This window comes from Gopherus evgoodei, chromosome 1, assembly GCF_007399415.2.
Source record: "Gopherus evgoodei ecotype Sinaloan lineage chromosome 1, rGopEvg1_v1.p, whole genome shotgun sequence".
Classification (NCBI taxonomy): domain Eukaryota; kingdom Metazoa; phylum Chordata; order Testudines; family Testudinidae; genus Gopherus; species Gopherus evgoodei.
Genome location: NC_044322.1, coordinates 257,695,364 through 257,705,589, shown reverse-complemented (window position 1 = coordinate 257,705,589; position 10,226 = coordinate 257,695,364). Strand labels below are relative to the sequence as shown.

At 39.4% G+C, this 10,226-nt stretch overlaps 1 long non-coding RNA gene across 1 annotated transcript; it reads left to right on the top strand.

Annotated features, from left to right (window-relative positions):
* The first annotated feature begins 1,025 nt into the window (after window positions 1–1,025).
* On the top strand, window positions 1,026–6,038 carry LOC115646975. The gene is made up of 3 exons (XR_003999186.1): window positions 1,026–1,191; window positions 5,353–5,357; window positions 6,027–6,038. It is a non-coding gene; the product is annotated as an uncharacterized LOC115646975 (long non-coding RNA).
* The last annotated feature ends 4,188 nt before the right edge of the window (window positions 6,039–10,226 follow it).

Here is a 10,226-nt window from a genome sequence, read left to right as displayed (position 1 = left end):
TGTGAATAGAGTTAATACAGGTAAAGTAGAGGAACAAAACAGGCTAGCACCGCTACTAAAAGATTTCTGCACCTCCAGGGACACAGAATAGTCCCTTTGCAATGTCGTGTTGGAGGGAATCCTACAGCTGAGATCAGATAAACATTTTAGAGAATGGAAATGTACTGAGTGGGATTGTGTGTCTGGCAAGCTTTTTTGTGAGCGTGTGTTTTTTTTTAAAGACCAGAGATGTGCTAGTGACTGAAGATAAAATGTTCTGTGCAAGACTGGGAAAATAAAATATTCTCTCTCCAGAATTATCTGAATCAATGAACAGCGGATCCTTTCCTTATACAATGGCAGTAAAGCTGATAAGGAGAAATATATATATGATATGTGCTTAAGGATGTGAGAGTTTAAGAGTCTTACAGATAAAGTATTAATATATATGATTATGGAGTTAAAGCCAGTGAGCAATATTGATCATCAATAATTATTTATCAATAATTTATGAATAATCATGAGAATATAAGAATTTCTATATTGGGTCAGACCAATGGTCCATCTAGTATAGCAGTGGTTCTCAAACTTCTGTACTGGTGACCCCTTTCACATAGCAAACCTCTGAGTGTGACCCCATCCCTTATAAATTAAAAACACTTTAAAATATATTTAACACCATTATAAATGCTGGAGACAAAATGGGATTTGGGCTGGAGGCTGACAGCTCGTACCCCCCATGTAATAACCTTGTGACCCCCTGAGTGGTCCCGACCCCCAGGAGAACCCCTGTAGTACAGTATCCTGTCTCTAATAGGGGCCAATAACAGAAATTCAGTGAGGAGTGTACAGAACAGGGCAGTTGGAGTGATCCAACCCTGTTTTCCCCTCTCAGCTTCCAGTGGTCAGAGGTTTAGATTTGCCCTGAGCATGGGGTTGCATCCTTGACCATCTTGGCTAACATAGCTATTGATGGACCTATCCTCCATGAACTTATCTAGTTTTTTTTAACCCACTCATACTTTTGGCCATCACAACATTCACTGGAAATGAGTTCCACAGGTTAACTGTGCATTGTATGAAGACATACTTCATTTTTTTTGTTTTAAACGAACTGATTATTAATTTCATCGGATGACCCCTGCATCTTTTGTTGTGTGAAGGGGTAAGCAAGACTTCTCTATTCACTTTCTCCACACCATTCATGACTTTGTAGACCTCTGGCATACCCCCCTCAGTTATCTCTTTTCTAATCTGAACAGCCCTAATCTTTTTAGTCTCTCCTCATATGTTCCATACCCCCTATTGCCCTTCTCTGAATCTTTTCCAGTTTCACTATATCCTTTTTTAGATGGCGTGACCAGAACTGGACACAGTATTCAAGGTGTGGATGCACAATGGATTTATATAGTGGCATTATGACATTTTCTGTCTTATTTCTCTCTCTTTCCTAATACTTCCTAACATTCTGTTAGCCTTTTGGACCTCTGCTGCACACTGGGCTGAAGTTTTCAGAGAATTATGCATGGTGACTGCAAGATCTCTTTCTTGAATGATAACAGCTAATTTATAAAACATTATTAGATATATGAGTAGTTGGGATTATTTTCTCGAGTGTGCATTTCTTTGCATTATTAATGTTGAATTTCATCAGCCATTTTATTGCCCACTCACCCAGTTTTGTGAGATCCCTTTGTAACTCTTCACAGTCAGTTTTGGTCTTAATTATCTTCAATACATTTGTATCACCTGCAAAGTTTGCCATTTCACTGTTCACTCCCTTTTCCAGATCATTAATGAATACGTTGAACAGCTGAGGTTCCAGCACAGAGCCTTGAGGAACCCCGCATTTAACCTCTCTCCTTTGTGAAAACTGAATATTTATTCCTACCTTTTGCTTCCCATCTTTCAACCAGTCATTGATCCATGAGAGGACCTTCCCTGTTATCCTATGGGTGCTTAGTTTCCTTAGCAGCAAAGAATCCTGTGGTACCTTATAGACAACAGGCATTTTGGAGCATGAGCTTTCGTGGGTGAATACCCACTTCATCAGATGCAGAAGTGGGTATTCATCCACGAAAGCTCATGCTCCAAAACGTCTGTTAGTCTATAAGGTGCCACAGGATTCTTTGCTGCTTTTACAGACCCAGATTAACACGGCTACCCCTCTGATACTAGTTTCCTTAGGAAACTTTAGGGAATGAATTTGTCAAAGGCTTTCAATAACCAATAATTGATAGGAATTTTAGTTGTGATTATATATTTAATTAATAGAGTGCACTTGAATTTATATTTGATTAATAATAACAGACCTCAAATATGTCAGCTTCAATGGGATTTATTAATCAAATACTAAAGACAGCACATACACAAAGAGATATTGAATTACCAGCAGCTGTGGAAGACTTTTTGTGTAGAATCATAGAATATCAGGGTTGGAAGGTACCTCAAGAGATCATCTAGTCCAACCCTGTGCTCAAAGCAGGACCAAACCCCAGACAGATTTTTACCCCAGTTCCCTATATGGCCCCCTCAAGGATTGAACTCATAATGCTCAAACCACGGAGCTATCCCTCCCCCCAGTACAGTGTCTGACAGTGTGCAACCAGTCTACCAAGAATCTTATTCAATGTTTCCTCTAATTTTTTTACATCCATGTGTGGAATGAATTTTGTTATGTGCAGCAATATGGAGGTGTGACGATGCGGTTCTGGCGGGACCCAACTGAGAGTGTCAATTCAGGACCAATTGCTCAAACAGGGCAGTCACAGCCCAAGGCTGGGGTTTTTTCACCTCTAAGGCAAACCAAACCAGCCAGACAAAAATGACTTTGGTTTTACCCCACAAGTCACACAAGCAATTTCCTTAGACACTCCAGTCTTCCAGTATCACCACCAGTGCCACTCGTCCTGGGGATGAATGGTTATGAAAACCAACACCCCAGTAAAAGAAAAAGGTTCTCTCGATCCCAAAGGACCAAGCCCCAGACCCAGGTCAATATACACATCAGATCTTACCCACAAATCACGCTGTTGCCAATCCTTTAGAATCTAAAATCTAAAAGTTTATTCATAAAGGAAAAAAGGTAGAGATGAGAGCTAGAATTGGTTAAATGGACTCAATTACTTGCAGTGATGGCAAAGTTCTTAGTTCAGGCTTGCAGCAGTGATGGAGTAAACTGCAGGTTGAAATCAATTCTCTGGAGTACATCCCCAGCTGGGATGTGTCATCAGTCCCTTGTGTAGAGCTTCAGTTTGTAGCAAAGTCCCTCCAGAGGTAGGAAGCAGGACTGAAGACAAGATGGAGATGAGACATCAGCCTTATATAGGCTTTTCCAGGTGTAAGAACACTTCTTTGTTCTTACTGTGGAAAATTACAGCAAAATGGAGTTTGCAGTCACATGGGCCAGTTCCTGCACACCCTGCTGAGTTTCAAGGCATATCTGCCTCCTGTCAATGAGTCAATTGTGTAGCTGATGGTCCTTAATGGGCCATCAAGCAGGCTAAGCAGAGCTAACACCAATTTGTCTGGGGTGTTTCCCAGAACTGCAGCACCAATTTGAAATACAGACAGTATACAGCCAATACTTATAACTGCAACTACAAAATGATACAGATATATAGACAGCATAATCATAACCAGTAACCCATAACCTGGTCTTAGACATGTTATATGACCCCCTTTACATAAGATTTGGTGCCACTACAGGACCTTGGTTGCAAACCATGTTCTATATGGTCCCAGTTTATATCAATAACGTCACAGGAGATGATGTGTGGCAGGGGTGGAGCCGAAGGGTAGAGAGTGTGGGAGGGTGATCAGGGCTGGGGCAGAGGGCTGGAGTTCGGGGGTGAGGGCTTCAACTGGGGATGAGGGCTCTGGGGTGGGGGCAGGGATGAGGGTTTTGGGGGGCAGGCTACCCCAGGGCTGTGGCGGGGAGAGAGTATGCCCCCAGTCCTCTCTTACCACGGCAGCTCCAAGGCTAGGGGCAGGGGAGAGGTTACTCTCCCTATCTGCGTGGTCCTTAATAGTCTCCTGCATCGCCGTCCAGCTTAGAGGGAATTTAGGTCTTATTCCTCATTATTTCATGGGATAATTATACTCTTGTTATGCTTATTTGTTCATCATTCCAATCCTTATCTACTTTCTCCTTCTGGCTCATTTCTCCTTATCTCATAAGTTTCTTTTTCCCTCATAACTTTCAAACCATCTCAACACCTAGAGGTTAGTCACGATTTATGCTTTTTTTGGACATTTTGTTCATTACATATCTTGTGCACATCTTGTAGTTAGTACATTGAAAATATATATCTTACAACAGTTTTTAAAATATGGTGTGGGTTACTGCACTGTAAAATTCCAATCCTTGCTAGATATCTTTATCATAATGGCAAACCATCATGGATGTCTTTCTCCCAGGCAAGCCTTAAAATCTTTCCTGACCTAAGTGTCAACAACAGGTAAAGATTTGCACCAAGAGATATGTTCAGCTTCCTATGGAAGAATTAAATATCTGCAAACAGTGAGGGCCTTTGGAATTTCCAACGTTTATTGAGGATATGATCTCCACCCCAACTTTTATGGATTGTTAGGACAAAGATCTCAGCCATTTAATTCTAAACTTCTCAGGGGTGGTGGATTTGAGAAACAGACTGTGACAATTACTCTAAATGAGCTGTTTTCCCTAGTGCATGCAGTGCATCACCATTTGCTGCAGATGGCAGATCCAAGAGTTTCTTAACAGCTCCTGTATTATAGGCAGAGGACATGAGTCTTTATGGGCAGGTGTTAATTTGATAACCTTTATAGTTGTATGAGCACCATCTGCTCATTTATTCATGGAGTAATACCAGCAGAAGATTGAGAGGGTCACCCCGCCAGCTGTTCATAGAGGAGGGAGAAAACTATTCCATGTTTAAGGACTACCATAGAAGATAGATCACCAAGCTACTGTTTGTGACACTAACCACATGGATGACTGAGGAGGAGGAGTAGAAAGAACATGTGCTATTTCTTAGAGAACTAGTTGTTATGTAGAGTTTTTAGGAGACACCAATTCAGGAGGTAACTGAGGCTTTAACAGCGGGAAAGAAGGAAAGTTGGTGATGTTGCCTAGGCTGACTTTCGAACTACCCCTTTCTTCTGAAAACTTCAATGAGTAGAGGTGAGCAAAGAATAGTAACAATAGTCTATAAATATTTGTTTACATTCAAAATCCAATATCAATTCACCCATATTCACAACCTATTTTTTTTCCATTCATTTTCCATGAATATTCATGATAGGACACCTTCTTGTGCTTAGATCTTCATGGGAAGAGAATTTTAAGCTCAAATGTCCAAATAAAGCCATGAGATCTCTTTAGCTAATTAGATAATGTAGAATACATTTCAAATGTCAGATATTTACAGCAAACTATTCCCAAACAAGTTTCACAACAAGAGTTATTTGCTGAAGAAATTCATGGACAGGGAGAAAAGAAGGTAAAAGTAATCAAATGAATTATTCACTCAGCTCTACTCAGGAGGCCTGCTTCCCCATTACTATTCTCAGCCTCACCTTCTGACTTGTGGCCAGCAGAAGGAGATGGGTCAGCCAGGAGAGTAGGCCCAAGGAGGCCAAGGAGAGAACCATCTGGAACAGAGGAGGTGGGGGACAAAAAGGGAGAACAAAGGTGAGGTGGGTTGCAATAGCATTGGAATTGGCCCTGGTGAAGGTCAAGACAATTTTGTTTCCTTATATATTTGAAGTGAATGAGTGCTACTTACTTCCTCCCTCTCCTCAGGTTTGTACATTCTTTTGTCCTGACACCACTCTGCAAGCTGGCCTGTCACAAACATTTACTTGATAGTTAGGCACTGCTAGTACTCCCAGCTCCTTGGATAATTAGGATGTGTAGAGAGAGCTTAATAGAATGTGATTTTTCTGCATCTTCTTTCATAATCACGGTGTTCCAAAACAATGCTAGATATTGGTGGCTGCATAGATAAATGGACCAGCCTTTATGCGCTCCTCAGCCTTGTTCTTACATTCTGGTTTATTCAGAGGTTTATCATATTGGCCTGTAAACAATGGAATTATACCCTATACTTACTTTTTAAAAAACAGCATAGGATCGAAATCATCCCTGGTGTAACTCAATATGATCTCAGTAAAATTACACTAAGGATGAATTTGGACTGTTAGTTTAAAACAGAACCACCACCAAAGATAGTACAGTGGAGGCAGTCCTAATTTACCCTACAACACCTTCTCCTGTGTGCCTTTATCCTGATCTGCATGGATCACCTCTGTGTAACATAGTCTACACACCCATTTAATTCTTGGCCTTTATTTTTTGAGAGTATCAGTATCTCATCTGGACTCAGTAAACCAGAAGGCCCCTTCTCATGCTATGTCCTAATTGTTGTAGTAGTGTTAGTATATAGACAGACCTTTGGCTGTAAGATAGTGGTCCCACACCATCAATTCATTTCACAAAGGTCACCAAATGCCACCAGAAAGTAACAACTTTAGGTCATTACAGAAGAAACTCAAAAACCTATTATTCTGCAAGACCAAACAGGGCCTTTCACTCAAATTTCTGAATGTTATCGCACAGTTTTATTGTTGTCATTGACTTCTAAGTGGACTTGGCAAATCTTTAGCAATCTCATAATGGCTGTGCCCATGAATTCCTGATTTCCACTTCACTTCCTGATTCCTACTAACCGAAAAGTGATGTTTTAAAAGGTATAGGGAAAGGGGTCTGTGCAATAGGAATCACAGCAGCATGGGACAGGTCCCTCTTAAGGAAAACTGCTCTTGTCTCACAGTTCCCTCCACTGTCATGTGCATTTTCACCCCATTAAGTGGCTCAGGCTATCGAAGAAAAACAGATCCTTATGCTATCAAATGATTTTTTTAAATTTTAACTTGTAAACTGAAGCCACAGAGTTTATGTTGCTTTATTTCAAATATATATACAATAAAGTGACAGACGGTAATGCCTGATTGGTCCTGACATAATGCTCCCAGCTGCACAAAATATTGTGATAAGTTGACTGGCTTTCCTTGATTAGATCTGACAGATTATTAGGATGGTGTTGGACCATGAGACACACAATTTCACAGTAAAGGCATAACTATCTTTGCACAATGCTTGATTTCATTAGAGATTTTCCCCCCTGCATGCATGCTTGCATTGTTTTTTGACAGATTCTCCTTTAGGATATATAAGGCATTAAGTTCGTATCACTTACATCTGCTTATCATGTGTGACGTGGTGGTGGTGGCTGACACTGTAGCAGCTTGGTCATGAGTGTCATTGTAGAATTATGAGGAGCAGAGAGAAATGTGATCCTGTTTGCTTTGGCCCACCCTCTCTCTGCATTTTATGTCCATCGTAATGAGCAAAGTTAACTGAAAGGTAAAAGAACAAATAATAATGTTAGCAGGGAAATATTCTGTTGAATTCAAGGACCCTTGTGCAATAGCTGGTTGGAAAGCAGGGCAGGTATTAAGATTTAGTCCCTACTCTCAGCTAGGATAATCAAAGAAACACACAAAATATGTAAAATAGAAATAATTCATACCACTGAAAAAGTAAGGCATGCAGTGTGTTTTATATTGTGCGACTACTGTCTTTAAACATATGGACATATAACACACACACTGTATGCTGTAATTATTTTCTCATAACACCAATTGATTGGCAGAATTACTGTGGCAATCAACACAATTGCTATATGTGGAGGCTGTAATCATACTGGAAATTATAGAGACGCTATATAAATTGTAAACATCATGCATCTTTGACTGTATCCACTGCACTCTGCCCATTAATTAGTCTCCCTGGGACTAATTTTAACATTCAAAACCTCTGGTTAGCTTTAAAACAGCCCACCCATAGGCAGGGCTCGTAGCTCTACCTATTATCAAGGTTGCCTGAAACTTCCCATTATAAGACCCTGTTTTCAGTTTCTTATAACTTTGCCAACTTTAACCATTTGGGCTGAATCCCAAACATCCACCCTGGATACTGAATGAGGCAAGGATCTTGTGGGGAAAAATATTATGTGATCATGTAAATAAAAATTATATCATAATGCATGTGCACAAGGGGGCCAAACTAAGGTAACCTTAATTCTGGCATTTCCTAACTTTTGAGTGTGCAACCTTAATAATGATCTTTTATCACAGTTTTATGTGTATAATGATATAATCAGTCTGCCTGAGAACTGTTTTCTTTGACCTAAATGTGGCATTTCCCATGAAAAATTATACTTTTCTGGATTGCAAGAAGGACATATTTAGTCCTGGACCAGTTCTTGGAGCTGGTATATAGGTAAATGTATACCACTGGAAAGAGAATATTCCTAGCTTTGCAGTGGAACATATAGTAGTTGACTTTGGCTCTGGAAGTCCCATGGTATTAGATTTTTAAAGCTGTGACAGTTTGATATTTTTCAAAGGCTATTTAAAATACATTTTAGAAACATCAATAAATGCATAGATATAATTTTCCTCTTATTCTGGGTCAAAGACATTTGAACTCATGGTACCTCAGGTATCAGACCTTACAAGTATAAAAATACACAGACTCCCAATAACAATTTGTAAAGCTCTCCAAAACATTTCTAAAATAATGTTTAATATGCAATATGTGCTGTATACACAATGCATGATCGTGTTGTGATATAAGATTGTGTCATCTTATACCAAGAATGATCTGTATTACTCATGTGTGATTTAACCAGATTATCAATAAGTGGTTATCACAAACTCATGCCATTAAAACCTTTGTAGCACAGCACAACATCAGGTATTATACACATACACACCTGTCAGTACAAATTGCTGGTCCTAGGTTCTGTGGGTCCCAATCCAGCTCACTTTCTCCTATAATTATACCTCCCCCACCCATTTCTGTATAGCAATGGGTCGGAATGGTGGCATAAAAGAGATCATCAGATGCCAGAGGCAAGAACAAGGTATTATGCAAGTGGCCATTATACAACTTCCCTTTTTGTACATTTCATCTCACTAACAGTGCTGAGTCTCGTTTTCCACCTCTAAAGTATTAGGCCCTACTTCTCTCATCTGGCATAAACTAGCGTTAGAGTATGGTGTGGGTCACCTGATTATACAAACCTGCATCCACATTGGCTGGTTGGGCTTTTCTGATGGTGTCACAGCTGTGGACTATTTTACAATGGTGCACATTTGGGTTGTCACTATGCAAGCAAATATTTTATAAATGTCCATTCTGTTGAATAGTTAAGGACAAAAAATATTAGGAAGATTTTAATTTAAAATTACCTTTACTTGTACCCTTACGCCGAATTTTGTCTTTTATGGATATATATCAATAGGTAATATATATCAATAGGTAACTTTATTAGTGTGTTCAGAAATCCAAATATATAAAATCCATTAAAAAAACTCATGAAATATTCTTGGTATATGAATTTTTCAGGCAGAACTAAGTCTATTTTGTGGTGAAAACAGACCCAATTTTCAGCCCAAATGGGAACTTTACCAGGTTAAAATGGGCTGAATTGTCAAGGGAAGGTGGTTTTGCATAGAACTCAGGAACCTCATATTTTCACATGTATGAACTGCAAAACTAGACATTTCATCCTAACTGCAAAAATAAGTAAATGGTTAAGAGAATTAAATGATACTTAATGGCAAAACTATAGTGCTTAGCAACAATAGCCTCAAGCCTTCAAAAGGAAGAAATTGAAAAAAGCCACCCATGTGATTTTAATACATCTCATTGCAGCCCAATGTTAAATTGCTGCTACATTGTGTAAATGACTCATCATAGAGATAATAGTAATTAATAATTAGAGATGACATTTAATTTAGGTTCGCAGTTAAATAAAAAGCTTTTATAGCATAGAAGTACCTGCTGTCAAAAAAGAAATTCAAATAGCATCTTTACAAATGTCAGGTCCTTTATGGCCTCTTTTCATATTTGCCTTCTCACATCAGAAATTACATACTTCAGTGGCTATTTAGACCACCCCTCACACTCCCTTTTAACCTTGGAGCTACAGCACTCTGTTATTTTAAACTCCTTCAAAGCACGAGTCTTGAGTTGAGAAGCTGTAGCTGCCCCCACTCTCCAAAAAAGGCTGAAACTGAACAGATTTATCTCTGCATATGTTGGTACCTCAGTATTGCCTACTGAAGTCAATGGAAAGACTTCCAGGGCCTTGGATCAGACCCTAAATTTCTATATTTATCTCTTTTCCATGGTC